The sequence below is a fragment of the Delphinapterus leucas genome, chromosome 3 (genome assembly GCF_059928025.1).
Source record: "Delphinapterus leucas isolate spDelLeu-1000000601 "Yukka" chromosome 3, BTC_Dleu_Yukka2, whole genome shotgun sequence".
Taxonomy (NCBI): domain Eukaryota; kingdom Metazoa; phylum Chordata; class Mammalia; order Artiodactyla; family Monodontidae; genus Delphinapterus; species Delphinapterus leucas.
Genome location: NC_143131.1, coordinates 20,031,544 through 20,053,922, shown reverse-complemented (window position 1 = coordinate 20,053,922; position 22,379 = coordinate 20,031,544).

The window sequence follows — 22,379 nt, the reverse complement described above, 5'->3', positions numbered from 1 at the left end:
CAATCTTCCTATATTTTGTATTATAAAATTAAATATAATAAAGCTTTCATAGTTTTCTTCTTATTTTCAAAACGTTTACATTGCAGATGAAGTACATAGGCCATTTTACAAGTGAATAATCTTTAGCACATAAATCTTTACAATTCCTGAGCCAAGCTAAAACACTAAATTATTTTGTTTAAATTGTGCATGAAAACAATAAAAGACCACAAATGCTATTTTTAGTTTTAGAGGACAGGGAAGGTTAAGTTGAATTTAAATAGCAAATAAAAATTACCACAAAGGAAGCAAGCTTTTACAGTGTGAAATATCTCTAGCTCTATAATGGAAATCTCATTGCTTCCATATGAATAATCTTTTCACCAATTCATATTTATATCTGTTTTTCATTTAAATGTGTAACTTAATAAGATATAACTCAAATACGTGCTTATTTTATTCTTTGTTTAAACAAAGTGCTGGTATCTTTCAAAATTATAATTTTATGGAATGCTCAGTAGTGTATAAAGAGAAATAAAAAGGGTTATTCAGAGAAATTGCAAACGCATCTCTAGCCTCACCTTAATGAGGGTTCATTGCCTGTCCATCGAGCCCAGTTTTGTTTAAGCAATTATCAGACTGCTTTATTTATAGCATCCATGTGCCTGTTTTGGTCAATGGTTTCTCCATAAACTACCAAAATAAAATAACAGCACAAGAATAGACCTTACTTTAAAAATAGATGCTGTTCCAATTACAATGGAAGGAGAATAGTTAGGTGAAGATTTAAATTGTACCAATTATTCCTGGGAAATTGATGGAAGAGATTGAGAGGAACATACATCCATGAATGTACATGGTTATTTTCCACAATTAAAATCACAAATGTTAAGGGGAACTTATAATAAAGGGTAACAGTCATTGAATCTAACTGTCACTAATCACTGAGAAATACACAGGAGTATATTTAGTAAATGTCCTAAAGCAGCACCCAAACTGCCAGAGTGGGGAGAGAAAGACAGACAGAAAAGACAGAGAGAATATAAAAGGATATCAGTCCAAGGAGATTCAAAAACCCTGTATAAAGATTCAGAATGATATCAATTATATCCACATTTTACTGTCTGGTCTAATATAATTTGCATGTATGCATGGTCACATACACTGGTACACTGGACCACATAGAACTTATTAAAACTTGAATGCCAATTAATGACAAAATATAAAACCAAAGCCTATAATTTATACAATGTGTGTTTGCTGTCAAGACTACTTCTTAGAAAAGTTACAAAGCAAGCTCTGAGTTGTAAGAGGCTCTTAGAAATAGCAAGTGTGCTTTGCAAATCATACTGGAAGTTTGGGATAAAGAGAGTTTTATATAGCGACATTCCCGATTAAGACTAACAAATGCTTAGATTTTAGAATGATTCTTTAACTTGTCATTGTTTTCTTTAGTGGTTTCAGCACATATTTGTTTATTTGCTACTGATCATTCGCTGTTCTCTTGCATACAATTCCAGAATCATTTATTTTTGCCTAGATAAGATTTCAGGTCCTAAATGATATCACCTCTATCACCATAGCAGATTGTCTCCAATTTTTGTTTACCTTTTCAATGATGCTATCGCTAAAGTATTTTTTCTTTCCAACTCCATAGATACGTTATCCAGGTAAAGTTCGTGCCTGGGATTTAAAACTCTAAATGATTCATTACTATGGTAGAAAAAAATTTCTCTTAGTATGGGTAAAGCAGAAGTTATATCATCAATGGGAATATTAACTTTTTATATAGCGTTAATATGTGTATATAATTTAAGGTTGACACAAGTGTGTGCACAAATAGACACACACAAGTCCTTCTTTATAATGGTATTTTGGTGCCAAATATAGACTTCTAAAAGATATTTTGTGGCTCTGATTATTGTAGGGTGACATGATTCGTCTTTTGATGAGCCCTGACCCATACTAGAAAGAGCTGTTTTTCATATGGGGACACCAAACAGCTAGCCACTCCTCTGCTCTCCTGGTTTACAGGAGCTTCTATTGGGAAAAACTGGGAATTGTGCTTTTCCCAGTAAATTTGATCCTTTAAGGTGATCAGTCCACCTGGAAAGCTCTTCTTTTTCCAAGTGCTCATGTTTCCAACTCCCTCACTTCATGAGTGGGATTCTCACATCTCCTGGTAAGCTTGCATCTTCCTCCTTTCCCACTACCACACCTGCTGTCCCAGTCCCTTTTTACCTGCCTTTGTTTTCCTATTTTTTCATGACTTATCCCTTTCAAATACACCACTTAATGCACCATGTATTATGCAGATGGCTTTTTTGCCATCTCCCTCCTTCAGGGACAGACGTTTGTCTGTTTAGTTCATCCTTGTGTTCCAAAGTGCTTAGAAAAAAAGCTGGACCATAGAATAGGTACAAAGGAATGCATCTTAAATGAGTGAATGAAAAATATGCAAATTGATGTACATTTATTAAAATCTCTCACTAGATGGGAGAGAAAATTCCTTTGTATGTTTAGATCCTTAACTTGATTTGTGGTCGCCTTGAAATTCACTTTCATCTTATATAGTCTGTTATTAAAATGTTAAGTAAAATACACATTAAAACTTGGTTTAGTCATTTTTACTATCAGTAACCTATTATTTAAAAAACAAAAGCACCCTAAAGTGCTTTTTGTCCTTTGTCTTTGGTTTGGTTTGAATTTTTTTTCCCTGTGTGTTCAGCCTCTTTACTGTGAATAACTGCTCTCAGTGAAATAATCCCACAGCACCCACTTACAGTTGCAGGGTTGCCCTCACATTCTTTGTAAAAATGAAAGCTCAGTTAAAGACCAGACTTCCTTTTATGGTGCAATTTGTTTGCTCTTAGCCTGGATCGCTCTCTTTGCCATTTGATTTCCTCAACTGAGCAATTTATGACAGATTTTTAAGACCTACTGTCCATTAAAAATAGCAGGTTTTAAAAACTCCATCATCATCACGAGCTTAATGAGTAAATGGCTGAAAGCTCAGCAGCTTGGTGGGGGAAGTATGTCAGGGTTTGACTCTCTGACAGCCAGCTTGCTGTTGCTGTAATTAATAATGAAATGTTACATCTCTTGCTTTTTATGTGGAGACAGGGAAAGTGACAGGGATTATGGAGAGAAATAAATTTACATTGTAGCTTTATAAAGCATCCATAGCTTTAGGAGCTCAATACATACAAAATTGCTATGGGATGACAGTTTCCCAAGAAAGTTACACAAATATTTAAAGCTCTAGGCTGAAGAATCAGGACATTGTAAGAATAAAAAAGGAGAAAAGACACTTTCTTTTATCCTGTCCCTTTTTTCCTGCTGCTTAATTTTTTCTCTCCAGCTGCTTATAAAAAGATCAAAGATATACCTAACTTGTCTCCCTGAGTGAATCTATTTCAGTCAATGTCACGGCCCACTCAATGTCACAGCTCACTCACTTTCCAACAGTGACATGAGTTCCTATCACACTCCCCTTCTCATCTCTTCTGATGGGTGTCCCAACTCCACACCCCCATCCTAGAAAAGATTTTATTACAAAAAGCAAATGCTGTAGGCTTATCTGAGTAAGTCCTGTCCAGTGAAGCCCATGCTATTGACTGTTAGTCGTGTTCACATAAGGTCAACATTTTTAGCCTTGTTCTTCCTCCCAAGCAGTGCATCTGTTCTTCCTCCCAAGCAGTGCATCTGCTTTCTCTGCCTATCAGAGGTGATGTGTGGAACCCTGTCATCTCTCCATCCATGGAATCTGAAAGTGCCACAAGGTCAAAATGGTCTTCCCAGCTTTGTGAATTGGTGGAAAATAAGTACAGACCCTGACAATGTGACAAAAGATTATCTGACATAAGGATTTGGATAATATTAACTCCATATTATTTTTATAATTGAGTGTTATTTCTTGCTTTTCCTTATGCAAACTGTCACATTGTTGGCATGACTATTCAAGAAGCAATTGTTCGTTATCTTCAACCATTCTTCCATTTCAAATATATCTGAAAACCTTACAAGTGGATAAGAATGGTCAGAAAAGGGCTTCCCTGGTGGCGCAGTGGTTGAGAGTCCGCCTGCTAATGCAGGGGACGCAGGTTCGTGCCCTGGTCTGGGAAGATCCCATATCCCGCGGAGCGGCTGGGCCCACGAGCCATGGCCTCTGAGCCTGCGCGTCCGGAGCCTGTGCTCTTCAATGGGAGAGGCCACAACAGTGAGAGACCTGCATACTGCAAAAAAAAAGAATTAGAAAAGAAATTAACTAGTTAGAAAATTAACAATATTTCATACTGAATTAAATAATCTCTTTGATGAAACTGACTGGCATGCTTTATTTTACTTGTTTTTATTATTGACAAGGGTATATATTATGTTTGTGCATAAATATTCATGTATAAACCCTGCAATGGACTGAATGTTATGTCTCCCCCAAATTCATATGTTGAAATTCAAATTCCTAATATGATGGCATTTGGAGGCAGGATATTTGGGAGGTGATTAGATCATCAAGGTGGAGCCCTCATGAATGGTATTAGTGCCCTTATAAGAAGAGACATGAGCGATCTCTCTGGTCCCATGTGACGACACAGAGAAAACAGTGGTCTGTGAACAAGGAAGCAGCCCTCATCAGTTACTGAAGCTGTTGATGATTTGATCTTGTACTTCCCAACCTCTAGAACTATGAGAAATCAAGGTTTATTGCTTAAGACACTCAGCCTCTGGTATTTTTGTTAATGCAAGCCAAACAGACTAAGACAAGCCCATAAAATATAAACAATTTAACTTTTATTTATTCAAATCAAACTGCTTCTTTTGTGGATTAATTGTAAGTAAATTCATATACAAAAATTATCATTGTTCTGATGCAGAGATTTATACATTATTATTTTATGTAGAATTTAAGGTCCATAATCTAGTTGAAAACTAGATTAAAATTTATAACTAAAAATACTTAATTTGGATTGACTTACAAATAAGAGGGTGTGTTTTATCTCCTCTGCCTCATAGGCTTCAATCTATCTAACCTAGTTTCTAAAAAGTCAGAAGTGCTACAATTTTTCCATAAATTTCTGAGTTGGATTTAGGGCAATGTGTGTGCTACAACTTGAAATTGATGGATGGATATGGGAATTCACTAATGATTGCTCTCTACTGACTGACTAAAACATGCTCTCAGAGACAAACTTGCCCAAAAGTTAAATGATCAGACATACTCAATGAGATTCTTTTGAAGACACTGATACCGTCTTCTAGTTACAAGATACTAGTTAAAATAAAGTCCCTCAGAACTATTAAATAGCAAAGTTCATTGTACTCGTTTGTTATGAATGTGCAAAACAACTTTTGTCATGTATTGTCAATCTCTAACGCTTTATGTTAAATTTCAGTTTGTGTATTTGGGATGATTATCAAAGTATTCAAATGAATAGAATTATTTCAGAATTTTATCAGTTTCTAAAATGACATAAAACACATTCTGGAAAGAATATTTGTTTTGCAAATGGAATTTGCAATAATTGAAGATAAAGCCCCTGAGCAAAGCAGAGAACGTTGCCATAGGAGACTGTGACTCCGTGAAACTTGGTGTAGTTAGTAGCTGGGAGAAATTCTGACCTGAGTTGCACAGCCAAATTGGATGAAAACTATATATAACCTAAATACCTGCCACTCTGCCTCTTTTTCAATGGTCCTTCTCTTAAGGTGTTTGGGGGAAAAAATTTTTTTTTCCTGGATCAGGCCCTGCTTTTTCATTTTAGTTATATCTTACTACCAATTTCAACCACCCCTGGGACTTTCCTTTTTTGACCTGGTAAAAGCCTGGAACTTCTTCACTATAATTTGCCTTAAACAACTAGTCTGTTCCTTCCCTCCTGTTGTCCTCAATGACTTTGTTATTTTTTCCTCCCTTGTTTATACACAATACCCCTTGCACAAGTCTGTTGTGTATTAGATGTCACTGAAGTCTATGATTAACTAAAGGGAAATAAAATTAAGAATCCAAAACCAGCAACAACTTAAAATCATGGATGCTTAATATAATGGTTCCAGGTGTCTAATGGAAAAGTCATGTAAACACAATAGTAAAGTGACTGCATGGCTGTACCCTAGTTCCTAGGTGTAGCTCCTGTTTGGAAGTCTATGCCCCAAACTCCCTTTGATCTCTCTTCCACTTCAGAAAAATTTTATCTTCTCCCTCCAGAAGGTTTCCCCTCATCATTCCTATCTCCTAACCAAACTCTCACACACCTTGAGCCGGGGCTTCATCTCAGCAATCCAGTGGGCTGTAGCACTCCCAACCAAAGCCTTCAATATGTGTGTGTATCTATTAATCTATCATCTATCTATCTAATCTACCATCTATCTATCATCTATCTAGATGGGTTGATTAAAACAGTAGTGTAATGAAAAGAGTTCCTGAAGACAGTATACCCTATACAGATTTTTCAGGCCCTCCACAGTAAAGAAAAGCTTAAATTCTTCTTTCCATAGTTTTTTGCCTCCTAATAACGTCCATGGATGCTTAAGAAAAAGGTGGCAGGGCTTCCCTGGTGGCGCAGTGGTTGAGAGTCCGCCTGACGATGCAGGGGACACGGGTTCGTGCCCCGGTCCGGGAAGATTCCACATGCCGCGGAGCGGCTAGGCCCATGAGCCATGTCCACTGAGCCTGCGCATCCGGAGCCTGTGCTCCGCAACAGGAGAGGCCACAACAGTGAGAGGCCTGCGTAACGCAAAAAAAAAAGAAAGAAAAACGGGGCAGTATACATTGCCTTTCAAAATAGTCCAAGCTCCCCTCAGCTAGTAGAGAACCAGCAAGGGGTCTGAGATTGCAGTTTTTCTTTATATAGGCCAGATATAATTCTAAGGCAGGACTCCACCCAACAAATATTTCTGTAAATTGAAAGGAATCAGTAGATGAATTTCTTTGTCTTTGGGTCTGGAATATCTGAGGGTGCCTCTTTGATTTACCTGAAAACAGATCGAAAAATACTCCCACATGTCGTCGTGGATATAGTTCCTCACTAATGAGATTTGGCTGCTAAAAGTGTGTGTGTGGATGAGAGAAAAGAGCCAGGCTCAGGATCTCTCTCTCACCAAGGAAGCGCAGGTGACCTGGAAGAGGACGAGTACCGCCATTTGGTCACTCTGGAGAGAAATTTAGTCACTCCAGTTCCAAAACTCTTTGATCATTTTGAGACAGGCATGTGGGAGTTAGACTACTGATGCTAACAGCTAAAACCAGTCCCATCCTGTCCCATCGACTATTGACTCAAGATAGGTCAGGATTACGGTTAGGACCGCACGATCAAGTGTCTGCATAGCCTGTGTACATGACTAATTGGTGAAGGAACGTTTTGTGAGTACGGCAGTGGTGGCTAATAAATTGGAAATCTAATATCCTATCTACGCATAGTGGCCGATGCTGGACTCCAGATGCCTGCTTTTCCAGTTTTCTAAGTGATAGTGATTTTGTGAACTTTTATATAAAAAGGCTTTCAGCTAGCTATCTACACAAAGATTTGTACAAGAATGTTCATTGTGGTTTTATTAATAGTATCCAAAAACTATAAACCCATCAAGTATCTATCAACAATTGAATAAATTGGATAAAATGGATAAATTGAATGGACATTATTTCTACAATGAAATGAATTCAGCAGTAATAAAGAGTAATGACTTACACACTCAATTAAATGTAAAATTTCAGAAAACATTTTGTTGAGATAAAGAAACCAGAAAAAAATTAATACATAATTATGATACCATTTGTGTAAAATTTAGAAAAGATCAATCTTATCCAAAGTGACAGAATCTAGGTCAGTGGTGACCTGTGGTCAGGGGCTGGGGTGACGAGGTCCAGACAACTTTGGGAGGTGGTTAAGTTCTATATCTTTATTGTGGAGGCAGTTATCAGGGACTATGCAGTTGTCAAAACTCATAAAACTATATAATTAAATATGTTTATTTTATTTGAATTATACCTCAATAAATAATTTTTAAAAACTCATATACATTAATTTAAAATGTTTAGAGCTAAACATGATAAGTATTTATCTTTTATTTATACATAAATCTACTAAGCCTCAGAGATGTTTGGTAGGATCTGGGATTAGAATTCAAGTCTACTTAAATCTATCCTTCTCTTTCTTTTTATACTCAGGCTTTTGAGTCTAAACAATTTCCTCCTCTGATGAAAAAAAAATGAAAACAAATAAAAGCCTAACTTTTAAGCTCTTATCCTACTTTGCTTATTCTGTGCAAATTTCTTTACATGATGATTGACATTTATTGCTTCCACATCCATAATTCATCCCATCTCTTGCATTCTAAGGTCCATCCGTACTCTTTTATTGAAACTTATAGAAGAATGTCACTATCGGGCCAGAAGCTCCAATGAGTCTCAACTTTTTCAGTAATTGCCTTTTATAAAAAAGTCTTTTCAGAATTTTGTCTAATCTTGACTTAAGATTTCTGGTTCTGATTTAAGATTTCTGGTCCTTCTTATGTCTTGGATTGCTTTTCCATGATCAAAAAGACTTTGTTAACCCTTTCCTGAATCCAGGATCCTACCTAAGGTTTCTTTCTCATGCTCTTTTCAATTACTTCAGGTCTAATGCTTTCTAAATATTTATCTCTTGCCTTTTCTTAAGGTCATACAACTGGTAAAATATGAAATCTTGACATCATACCACAAAGTCATCATAGCTCAAAGTTAACGTGCAGCATCTTCTTCTACCTAAGACACCTTGAACCTCAGATTTGAACTTCAGCATATTCTTCAGCTCCTTCCCCCTTGCATCTATCATGCAACTTATATTAGTGAAATCTTAGCAGTTTTCTTTGAATGTTTCTCTCATGTCTACCATGTATCTGCAGCTGTTCTGGTAAACAGTTTACAGTTAGCTTTAATTATTATAATAGTGTTCCACTTTCCTTTTCTCTAATTCATCCCACACATTGCTGCTGAGTAACACTCATTAAAGCCCAGATCAGTTTACATCTTTTATCTGCTTGCCAGTTTTCAAAAGCTATCAGAAAAATTAATTCGAATCAAACAAAAGCAACTAAAAAAATATTTCCTTGGAACCAGAAAACACCATGCTGTGCTAAAGACCAAGCATGGATTGATAAACGAGCATATCCAGTGTCCTTATCCTGATGTTCAAAGATCTAATTTTCATTTCAACCAGCACTTTTTGTCGACTGTCATTTTCCATAGATGACTTTCAAGCACCCATTGAGATAATTTTTCCCAGAGCTTGCCCAAGTTTGTATTTTTGCTAAGATTTTTCTCACTTCCTGAAATGATGGTAATATTAACCATAAACATAAGAATTATAAGTATCATTCACAGAGTGTTCAATACAGGAGAGATTCTGCTTAGCATTTTACACACATGACTGCATTTCACCTTCACAGCAAGTCTGTGAAGTTGGATTTGTTATGTCCATTTTACAGATGAAGATACAGAAGCTCAGAGATATTACATAACTAGCTATGGTCACACAAATAATAAAATCGAGCCAGTCTGGCACATAGGACACACTTACACTTCTCTCTTTGATATACTACCTTATAGCATACCCTTTTCTCCAGCTTAGCCATATATGTATATATCTGATTCCTCTTTCAAACACTTGTTCATAAAAATCTTAGCTTCCTCCAAGTTGGAAGTTAATATTCCTCATTGTCTCAAGTAGATTTTGCAATAGTACTTTTTTTGTTGCTTGTCACTTAGCAGCTTACATTCTAGTCATCTGTGCACAAGTTGCTGTCTCTACAAGATACTAACAACATGAGGGCAAAGATTATGCCTTGTGTACCTTAAAATCCATGTTTACTCAGAGAAGACAGGAAATATTTATAAGATAAAGGGATGTGCAAATATGCAAATGTCTGGATTCCTAGACCATAATTTAGAAAACTTATTTAAGAAAAAAATGATCAGTCTTAACTGCTTTTTTACAAGAGTAGTTCTTAAATACTAAAGCCTCCTATAAATTTCAATGACTATAGTTCTCAGCGAGAGAGAAGGAGAAATGAGGGAAATTTTCCAGTGAGAGAATATCTTGGAAGAACAAGTATAATTTAAAAAATACTACTCTGTTCCATTTCTATTTTTTATCTTGTCTCATAATATTAAATTTATGTTTACAGTGAAGTGTATTTAAAAGAGGACATATTTGTTTACCCTGAGGAATCATGTGTTCAAAATGATTGGGTAAAACTTTTTTCTTTTTGTGATTTGTGTGAAATAGGAGAGCTATTTTTGAAATGTGTAAAATAATATCTATATTTAACAGAAATAACTTTATGTCCTATGAGTAGTTAAAAAAACTATTTGGACTATTTCTCGTAGGATTACATTTTGCTTGGTTGACAATAATAAAAAGTCTCTTCGCTAGGTAAATTTGTCAATTTAAGAATAGAGTGCGTTACCTTATTGAGGTAACACGCACCCTCAGCATCTATTATTCCTATTAACTCCAAGTTCAACCTCTACCTTGCCCTTTTCCTCTTCTAACTGGCATTAGGCAAATCACCTCTGGTCAAGATCAGTGGCTCATCTGCCCATCTAACCCTGAACATCAATCCAACAAAAGAGCGAATCCCATTAGCATCAGACTCGTGACTAATAAATTCAAAGGTCCAGTGAAGAGCAATAATGCAATTTGGTTCCTCCAACAATCTCTGGCACCTCAGAAGCTAAGTGAAATGAACAGTGGGTTACAACCTCTAGCTTTCATAAAATGTCCCAGGAGGGACAGCACATTATACATACAAAATGGTAATGTCAGGTAATTATAGCAGACATTTTCCAGGTCAAAAAATGTCACTGCACATCTACTTCTACTAGTAAACCAAGATTCAGTCATATACTGACTCCTTGGGATTGTATATTACAGTCATAATATCTCACTTAAAGCTATTCCCTGCGTTGCATATACTACTGCTGCCTTCTGTGCTACTGGAAGAGGATGGAATAACCTAAAAAATCCATGACATCACCTCAAATAACAAAAATCTTACCAGTTCTTAGATTCACTTGCATAATCATATATTCTGAAGGTGTATGAAAAAATCTGAAGTTTTAGAGTGCTTGGAAATTGTGAAAGACATGGATGTTGTTCAATTTTAAGGTCCTGGGGGGAATCAAAATAAGATATTGGTTAATGTTCTGTGGTTCAAAATACATTAATGTCATCCTGTGGATCCATATATTTAATACTATTTCTGTTGAAATATTATTTTCGATTTAATTATTTCTTTTTCCCCCTGCTTTCCTCTTTCATTTATTTCTAACATCTTTCTCCCGTCTTTGTAGTTTCCCCTTTACATGTGCTTATGTGAAAAAGCACAGTGTAGTTGTTTTTGATAGACTTAGAAATAATTTCTATGGAGGGCTATAAGTATGCAATACCCCTGCCCACATACACACATTTTGAGAATTTTTATCCTTTTTTGTAAAATTAGCCAGAAGCCCCTCTTTTAACACATGTTCTTTTGTTCATTCTTTGTTTGATTGAATTTTTTTCCACGGCGCATCTTTTAACACTGGAATGAATCAGTGTGTAGGAAACAAGCAACCCGATTAACAGCTTTTTTATATGGTGCTGGGGATTATAACGGAAAATGCTCATTTTCTTAAGATCTTGGCAGTTAGCAGTTTGGTGCTTGCAAAGCCTGTAACCAGTCTTTTTGACTTGTGCAAGTGGCTGAGGTGGACATAAGGGTGAGGCTGAAGAGATAAGAGACTCCGCAACCCTTTGACTAATAGAGTAATTGCCTACTTTACAAATAGAATAAGTCCTGGAAGTGTACCAAATATATACAAAAATTACTTATCAGCAAAGAACATGACATTTCATAGTAAAACAAGTGTTTCTTGATATTAATCGCTTTTTATATTTTACTCAAAATATATACAAGTTATTCATATGCAAGTTAAACTGATGATTTCAACACAATTTACACTACCTTGAGAAAAGTACATAAATGCCCTTCATGAGACGTATAGAATTTCTGCCATTCTTTTAATCTCAAATCAAAGAAAGGTGCAATGTAGCCAATAGCTTTTTCTTAGCACCTCATAATACCTAGGAGCAGAAAGTGAGGTGCATAGCAGAGCACTTTAGTTTTTATGTCTCTACAGGATGGAAGGGCCATTTAGAGAGCTGGTGACTCTAGTTTGCCTTTAATGTCATCTAATGTTTCTGAACCTGAATAGCTAAATGCATTTCCCTAAGTGTTTCACTTAACACCAAGGAGCAACATGGAGTCTTTGGAGAGCAAAATCCATTATTTTACTGTAGCTAAATCAATTTCCACCTTTACACACTCAGGTCTATGCATACTGTAATTCTATACAGCTTTATTAAAATCACTGGTATCCTTACGTAAAAAAAATTAATGTGAATCTTGGAAAAAAAGCAGTTTGTAGAATTTGCCAAAAACTGAATGAAATGAGCAACCTTTTTTAAATTTCAATGAAAGCTGAAACTAAGGTCTAACTTCTCATCCCCAAACCCAAGAAGTGTCATCCAGACCCAGTATAATTTTGGAATAAATTAAAAGGAGATTCAAGCAATCATCACAGGGCTTTTTCTTGCAGAGGGTGTTGGAGTTTGGCAAAAAGTGAGAAAAACGTTTCAAAGACCTCACTGATGTTCTTGAACTGAGGATAGAAGTGAGGCCTGATGGCAGCTAGGGGAAACACTGGGGGTGGTTCACTTGGAACTCATGCCAATATGAATACACAGGAGGCTCAGGTCCAGAAAAGTGGTGGAGGGTCTCCTCATAGAAATTGTTAGCAGGAATGGAGTAAAGTCTAAGATAAGCCCACTCAGCTGGGACTGAATAAAAGCAGCAGAGAGATGGCTGAGCAGTGCAAAATGAAACAAAGCAAAACAAACAAACAAACAAAGAATATGGCTATATCAAAACTCAAATCTTAAAAATATAAATAATTTAAAAAAAAGTTACCCAGACATCTGGCAGCAAAGAGAGATATAAACGTCACACAGGAAAAGACAAAACACCTTGTTACGTGCACTTGTTTTTTTCTTTTCTTTTTTATGTTTCTTCTTTCATTCTTTCTTTTCAGCTGCACTGGATCTTCGTTGCTGCACCTGGGCTTTCTCTAGTCTCGGCAAGTGGGGGCTACTCTTCATTGCGGTGCACAGGCTTCTCATTGCAGTGGCTTCTCTTGTTGCAGAGCACAGGCTCTAGGCATGGGGCTTCAGTAGTTGTGGTTCAGGGGCTCAGTAGTTGTGGCTCATGGGCTCTAGAGCGCAGGCTCAGTAGTTGTGGCACAGGGACTTAGTTGCTCTGTGGCATGTGGGATCTCCCAGACCAGGGCTTGAACCCGTGTCCCCTGCATTGGCAGGCAGATTCTCAACCACTGCCCCACCAGGGAAGCCCTCTTCTTCTTTTGTTAATGTAGAGAGAAAGAATGCAGTAATAGAATTACTAATGGTGGCATCACATTAACTACCCTTCTAGCTGAAGATCAGAAAAAATATCTCAGGCACCTATTCTGAGGGGAATAGTCACACAAGGCCTAGAGTGATAAGGGAGAAATTCAAAAAGAATGTCCGTACGCGTTCTATGAGCAAATAATAGGCCTACATGGAACTACACACAGGTGAAGATCACATCCAGAGTAAAAGACAGAGTCTGTATTTCAAGAACACATTTCAGCAAACCAAAGAAAATTAAATTGTGCTGAATTTTTCTTTCAATGATATCCAATAAAAATAGGAAATCCATGAAGAAAGATCAAAGGTGAAAAGGAAAGTGTAAGGAGAAGGCAAAGACATGCATAGACCTAAAGAAGTAAATGGATGATAAATTAAAATTATTGCAGAAATTAAAAACCACTGAAGAAATCAAGGAAAATAATGTAGTTTATTGTTTAAAGGCTTCAGTTTGGCATAAGAGAAATCTGGGTTAAGACACTGTCATTTGTTACAGAGATGACTTTATCCAGATTACAAAGACTTTCTAAATATCCATTTTCTCATCTTTAAAATTAGGATAATAATAGTACCTCATTCATCTGGTTGCAATGAGTATTAATTTACTGCATGAAAATCACAGTGCAGAGCAAGAAGCAAAAGCAATGCCATTTTGTTTTCATTTCAAAGATTTTTGTGTTTTGTATTTTAATTAAGATTTTATTTTTTTAAGAGCAGTTTTAGGTTCACATCAAAATTAAGGGGAAGGTACAGAGATTTCCCAAATACTGTTGCCTCCACACATGCATAGCCTCCTCCATTATCAACATCCACAATCAGAGTGGTGTATTTGTCACAATCGATGAACCTACAGTGACACATCATTATCAACCAAAGTCTGTAGTTTATGTAACATTTCACTCCTGGTGCTGTGAGTCCTGTGAGTTTGGACAAATTAATATATGTGTCCATCATTATGGTACCAAACTGAGTATTTTCACCAGCCTAAAAGTTCTCCATGCTCTGTCTATTCATCCATCCCCCCACCCTCCAGCCCCTGGCAACCATTGACCTTTTTACTCTCTCCATAGCTTTGCCTTTTCCAGAATGTGACATGGTTAGAAGCATACAGTAAGTAGCATTTTCAGATTGGCTTCTTTCATGTAATATGCATTTAAATTTCCTCCATGTCTATTCATGGCTTGATAGTTCATTTCTTTTTAGTGCTCAATAATATTCCATTATCTAAAATACCACAATTTATTTATTCATTCTCCTACTGCCTAACTTCAGGGTTGCTTCTAAATTTTTACAACTGTAAACAAAGGTGTTATAAACATCCACGTGTAGGCCTTGTGTAGACATAAGTCTTCAACTCCTTTGGGTAAATACCAAGGAACACAATTGCTGGATGTTATATAAGGGTCTGTTTGGATTTGTAAGAAACTGCCTGTCTTCCAAAGTGGCTGTACCATTTTTTCATTTCACCAGCAATGAACAGAGTTACAGTTGTTCCACACCCTCTTCAGCATTTGGTGTTGTCAGTGTTCTGGATTTTGGCCATTCTAATAGTTGCATAGTGGTATCTCATTGTCATTTTAATTTGCATTTCCCTGATGACATATGATGTAATGTAATGCTGGTCTCATTGAATGAGATAGTATTTCCTCTACTTCTATCCCCTGAAAGAGATTAGATAGGATCAGTATAATTTCTAACTTAAATGTTTGATGGAATTCACTAGTGAAGTCATCTAGGCCTGGTACATTCTGTTTTGGAAGGTTGTTAACTAGTATTGATTAGATTTCTAATAGAGGCCTGTTCAGATGGTCTGTTTCTTCTTACATGAGTTTTGTCAAATTGTGTCTTTCAAGGAATTGATCCATTCCTCTAGGTTGTCAGGTTTGAGGGCATAGTGTTGATCATAGTATTTCTTGATTATCCTTTTAAGATCCATGGGTTCTATAGTGATGTACCCTCTTTGATTTCTGATAATAGTTATTTGTGTCCTCTCTCTTTTTCTTGGTTAGCCTGGCTAGAATCTTCTTGATTTTAAATTTTTTTCCAAAGAGCCAGATTTTGGTTTTGTTGATTTTTTTCCGATGACTTCCTGATTTCAATTTATTGGCTTCTTCCCTAATTTTTATTATTTCTTCTCATCTACTTAATTTGGATTTAATTTACTCTTCTTTTTCTGGTTTTCTAAGGTGGAAACATAGGCGATTGACTTTAGATCTTTCTTCTTTTCTAATATGTGCATCGATGCCATAAATTTCCCTCTAAGCCCTGCTTTTGCTTCATTCCGCAAATTTTGTAGTTGTGTTTTAATTTTTATATATTTGTAAATATTATTAAAATTTCTCTTGTGATTTCTTTTTTGACCCATGTGATATTTAAGGGTGTGTTTAATTTCCACTTATCTTTTCAGTTATCTTTCTATTACTGATTTCTAGTTTAATTCCATTGCTGTCTGAGAGCAGATATTGAATGATTTCTGTTCCTTTAACTTTACTAAGGTATGTTTTGTGGCCCGAAATATGGTCTATCTTAGTGAATGTTCCATGTGAACTTGGGAAGGATGTGTATTCTTCTGTTGCTGATGAAGAAGTTTATAGATGTCAGTTATGTCCAGTGGGTCAAGGCTGTTGAGTACCCTATAGTAACAAAATAAATCTAATTCCTCCTTCCCATCCCTTGTATGATAGCTGGCATTCATTTCACTTATATATAAGCCTATGTAAGAATATATTTTTATATATATATATATATATGTATATATATACATATATATATATACACATATTGAATTGAATACATTGTTAGTAATATTATTTTGAATAAACTCTTATCTATTAAACTCATTAAGAAGAAGCAAAATAAAATAATTTACCTTCATCTATTCTGTTTTCAGTGCTCTTCTTTATCTTATCTCAGTCTTTGTTTCTTACCTATATATCTTTTTTCTTCTTTCTGAAGAACTTCTAATATTTCCTACAATCAGGTCTACTGGCAGTAATTTTTTTTCAATTTTTGCTTTTCTGAAAAAGTCCTTATTTTTTCTTCACTTTTGAAGGGTAATTTCACAGGGTACAGAATTCTAGTTGCGAGTTACTTTCTCTCAACACTTTAAACGTTTCTCCACTCTTCTTCATCCTGCTCATGCTACATAGTGTTCTCTAAGGTTTCCAGATCTGTCATTTGCTGTCTGACATTAATTTGGGAAAATGTTTAGTCATTATTGTTTCAAATATTCTATTCCTTCTCTCTTTCTTCTCCTTCTGGTATCCCCATTATATGTATTTTATACATTTTATAGTTGTCCCACAGTCCTTTTCATATTCTCTTCTTCTTTATTTTGTCTTTGTCCTCTTTGCTATTCAGTTGAAGGATTCTATTGATATATCCTCTAGCTCAGAGATTCTTTCCTCAGTCATGACCAGCATACCAAGGAACCCATCAAGTGCAGCCTTCAGTTCTGCGACACTGTTTTTATCTCTAGCATTTCTTTTTGTTTCTTTCTTAGGATTTCCAACTCTCTGCATACATTGCCCTTTTGTTCATGCATGCTATTTACTTTATCCTTTAGAGTTCTTAGCATATTAATCATAGTTGTAAATTCCCAATATGATAATTTCAACATCCTTGCCATGTCTGGTTTTGGTACTTGCTCTCTCTCTTAAATTTTGTTGCTTTTGCCTTTTAGTCTGACTTGTAATTTTCTTTTTTCTTTCCCTTTCTTTCTTTCTTTCTTTCTTTCTTTCTTCTTTCTTTCTTTGCTTTTACAGCTAGACGTGATGTACTGTATAGAAAGAATGTCTATAAATAAACTATTAGTAATGTATTCGTGAGATGTTGGGGGAGGGGAAGCATTCTATAGTGCTATGATAAGGTCTTAGTCTTTTAGTAAACCTGTGTCTATGGACTGTGAACTTCACAATGGTTTCTCAGTTTATTTCCTCCCTATAGTTGGGACAGGATGGCTAGAGTGGACTTGATTTGGCTATGTCCCTTCTCCTAGGCAGATGGCTAGAGCCAGCAGGAGTTGACTATTTCCCTTTCCCAGAGCAGTTAGTCTCTGATAATAACCCAGTAGGTTAGGCTCTGATTAACTAATTTCCCCTGAGGACAGGCCTTGTTAAGAACGGGGAGGGGGAAGGGTAAGCTGGGACAAAGTAAGAGAGTGGCATGGACACATATACACTACCAAATGTAAAATAGATAGCTAGTATAAAGCAGCCACATAGCACAGGGAGATCAGCTCGGTGCTTTGTGACCATCTAGAGGGGTGGGATAGGGAGGGTAGGAGGGAGGGAGCCGCAAGAGGGAAGAGATATGGGGATATATGTATATGTATAGCTGATTCACTTTGTTATAAAGCACAAACTAACACACCATTGTAAAGCAATTATGCTACAATAAAGATGTTAAATAAAAAAAAAAAAAGATGAAGAAGAAGAACAGAGTGCACTGCCTGGCCTATTTCAAAATTGCTCCTTTTTCCCTCCCCCTGCTGGAAGCCTAAGTGGATTTTTCTGTGAGATATTTTCTGTGGGAACCTGGTGCAGCTCCTGGAAGCAAATATCACAGTATTGCATGGGGACTGTGTACCCTGGAGATTTTTAACTCTTAGACTTGTCTACACTGAGCCCCAGCAGTTCATCAATTACAGTTCAGGTTTACCTACCTGTTGCTGTTTCCTGGAGAGATTTCTGCTCATGATTCCCTGTTCTGTGAAGCTGGGACTCTCTGTATTCACTTATCTCTCCAATCTTGGGGGCAGCAGTTTGTCCAGTGTCCTCCCATATTTTATGGATCCAAGAAGAATTGTAAATTTTTCAGTCTGTTCAGCTTTTTACTTGTTGTTAGGATGGAGCGGTGACTTCCGAGCTCCTTACTTGAAGAATTAGAAACCAGAAGTCCTCTCCAAAGTCTTTAATAAGGTAAAGAAAAATCAATCATTTGTATGCCTAATAAGCATCTTAAACATGAAATATCTCAATGAACTTTTGTTCCATTCATAAGTAGAAAAGTGGGGTGGAGGGGATGCACATAATATAGATATAATTATACAGTCTGAATTTTAAGCTTGGGATTAAGGGAAATGTAAATTCAGTGTTCTGCTGTGGTAATTTTATAATTTTGTAATAAGTGCCTCCTTAAAAATGTAATTATATATAGTACTTTTGCTAGAAGTTCACTTAGTTACACAATATTTTAAGTTTTCTATCACTATTATCTCTCTTGTGACTTTCCAGAAGAAAAAGAAGCTTATGACTATAAAATTATTAAATTTGATCTAATATAATCTGTACATTTGATGTATAGTATGGTTTGATTAATTGAATAAAGGGACTGGCATTCAAGGAGTAGAAAAAATATGCTTCATTCCATTTGGATTGCAGCTTGTTTTATAAAGTCAAAATTGTTTTCATTAGACAGTCCAATGAAGAAAAAAAGAGAAAAGTAAACAAAACCATGTAGGAAACCATTATATCTGATTACCTTTCATAAATTATTTCCTTCTTACACTAATCTCTTCACATTAATGTATATTAAAGAACAAGTAAAATGTCTTTATTAAAACAACAAATTATAAAATTCATACAAATATCCTTTTATATTTTTTATAAAAATATGTCAACATAGCTTTTTATTAGTGTCTTTTTTCTTGCTTGCATTTCTTTATTTGTCTGTGAACTTGAATAACCAATTGCTTTAAGAACCTCAAATGTAATTTTCCTCATGTGCAAAATACTTCAACCACTGATGTAATGTTGGCCTTTAATTCTTGAGACATTTTGTCATGTGGCCAGGTATTGAAGACTACAGGGCTAATTTAGTTTCCACTGAATATGTGTATTTGTTTTTCCTGTCATGATATTCCTTTCAGTTCTCAATCCTGCTGTCAAGGCAGAAATTAACTTTGCATTGACATAGTCCAGCACAACTAAGATGATACTCAATAAAAAGATACTTAACTTCTGAGAATTTGGATCCATAAAAACACAGAATCACTGGTAGTTTTAGCTACTAGAGAAGAAAGTGATGGTTCAGTTCTTTACAAAGCCAAGGAAATAAAGTGTCTGAGATTTTTTTCCCCTTGATTTCCTAGGGGTGCAAAAATAATCAGTAAGAAGCAACAAGGCAAGTTTGTTACATTTTAGCTTTGCTCTCAAAAAAGCAAGTTTTTCTTCGTGAAATGGCGCTTTCCTGTTCAAATGCAAATTGGTCTCCCCATTAATGGAATTTTTATTAGCATCCTTTATTTTAAGAATAATACCAATGTTTAGTCATGAAAATCTTTAACCTCCAAGCAACACAGGGACTCTGATATGTATTTGAAGTTATAGCCATTTTAAAATTAGAATGTCTATCACATTTCTGTTCTGTCCCTATAAATATTGACTCTACTTTGCATGAGGGAATAATAAAGATGATCAAGGCATAGATACTTTGTAGAGATTGGTAGCCCCTTTGCCTGTGAAGATATAATGCAAGAACCTCTGATTTATACATTCAAATTCAAGTCCTACTTGCAATGCAACGTAAGAAATAGAAGATTTAGTGGTGTCTGATATGTCACTGTTCTTTAGCAATGTTGGGTACACTGAAGGCAAAAAGAATTTCAATGCTCAAAACTTCATACTAAGAGGAGAGGGCATTTGAAATTGAGCAAGGTTTAGTATTTGCCTTCTACCTCCAACAAGACCGTGTAGTCTTCAGGCTCTCTGTCTTGACTAGAAGACAAGAGATGCACATAAGAAGTGAAGTCTATCTTATTACTATCTTCTCTTCTCAGACTGTTCCTCTCCTCGCCATTTGCACTGTCAACCCTCAACTTTATGATTCTAATTGTAACTCCCCAAAACAGAACATTTGGAACATGTGGCCTGCTAAACTGCTTGACACCCAATTTCCCTCATACCAAATAAACATCCTCTCCTTATAATAGTGGGAAAGGCAATTAGGGAGATTGGAGGACGACATTCCTTAAAGAAGCCACCTATGACATATTCTGAGATGATGTAGAAGAGGGTAGAAAAGAGAAGAGGAAGGGATTAACGCAAAGTGGTTGGAAGTTTGTGGATAAACGAGAGAAAGAGAGAGAGAATATTGCTTGGAAGTAGTAAGGTGACTGTTCTTCAACATTTTAGGTTCCTAGAGAATAAGAAAAGGTAGAAATTTGACGGGGGAAAAGAGATAGGGAGTTTGGGATTGACATGTACACACTGCTATATTTAAAATGGATAACCAACAAGTACCTACTATATAGCACAGGGAACTCTGCTCAATACTATGTAACAACCTAAATGGGAAAAGAATTTGAAAAAAGAAAGATACGTGTATATGTATAACTGAATCACTTTGCTGTACACCTGAAACTATCACAATATTGTTAATCAACTATACTCCAATATAAAATATAAAGTTAAAAAAAAGAAAGGTAGAAATTTTAATAAAAGGTTTTTGTACTCTTTTATTTTTGAAAGCTCTGGGAGTAAAAAGAGTAAATGCCTAATTTCAGGCTTTGAAGTCAATCTTAATATTTTCAGTTTTTAGATGCATTTGCACCAGGAAGCCACTGCAATGCTTTGATTAGGGAGTGGTGTGTTGTCATCTAGACCAGAGTCAAGAGATAATTGTGACTTGTAGTGAGATGGTAGTTGTAGAGATCAAGTTAATGAATGGCCCTAAGGTAGGTAGAAGCTAAATCAACAGACTGGATGATGGATTGGAATCATATTTTGTGGGAGAGAAAGTGGTAAAGAATGATTTACTTGTTTATTTTAAGTGGTTTCTGGCTTGGGCAGCTATTAATATTTAGATGGAGGTATCATCCACATAAATAGGAATCAGTTAGGAAGGTTAAGTTTGAGTGGAAAAATCATAAATTTGATTTTGAGATATTAGTGTTTTTTGTGACTTCATATATCTGAGTACATATATTAAATAAATATATTTGACCTATGTTTCTTAGGAAAAAAATTGAAGAAGGCACAGGACGATGGCTTGATTCTGCATGGTTCTGAGTTGGCTTCGCTAGATATAAATTATTTTTCCATCATTTTCTAGATATATGACTATGGACAAATGATTTGGATGACTGGTACTCCTGTTTTGCTATCTGTTATCTGGAAATAATCATAGTATTTAAACGTGTTTAATTATTATAAGGTTTAAATGGTATAATATCTGTAAAGTTTAGTACATAAAAAATACTCAATTAGGAGAACCTGCTATTATTGGCATTAATATTGTTATTACTATTACACTCATTAGTGTGCATAATTTTCTACCTTACATGCTGTAATCTCATCAAGATGGGGGGGTTGTCTCATTTATCTTTGTTGTTCTTATGCTGCCCAGCATTTAAGTACTCATTAACATTTATAGATTTAAAGTGAATAACATTTAAATGCATTGTTTCAGAACTGGGTTACATCCAGCTTTTTAAATCAAAGGCCAACAACCCATAACAATAATATACTATCCTGGGAAATAGAATAGTTCTTGGATTCTGAAGCACACATTTCAGAACTTGATTTTATGTTCTCATTCATTAAGCATTTTTATGTATTTATTTACATCACTTGAAATATAAATAAGCTAGGTAGAGGCTGACTCTCTGTCTTAAACTTTTTTATATTCTTCAAAGCTACTGGAAAATAATTTAGTATATTCAAGAAGCTCAATAAATATTTTATAGAATCATAGCACCTTAACAGACATGAAAATCAGAGCAACCTTTCTTTGTGTCCTGGTGATGAAACAGTTGTCCAGAGGTCACCTGGCTTAAGTGAGTTTACAAACAGAAGCAAAGCAGAGACAGTCCTAAAATCAGACATCATAACCCCCATCTCTCACTCCACCATAATGCATTGCTTCTTATTTCTTGATTAAAAAAACAAGCAACAGCAAATCACACAGAGCAATCAAGTC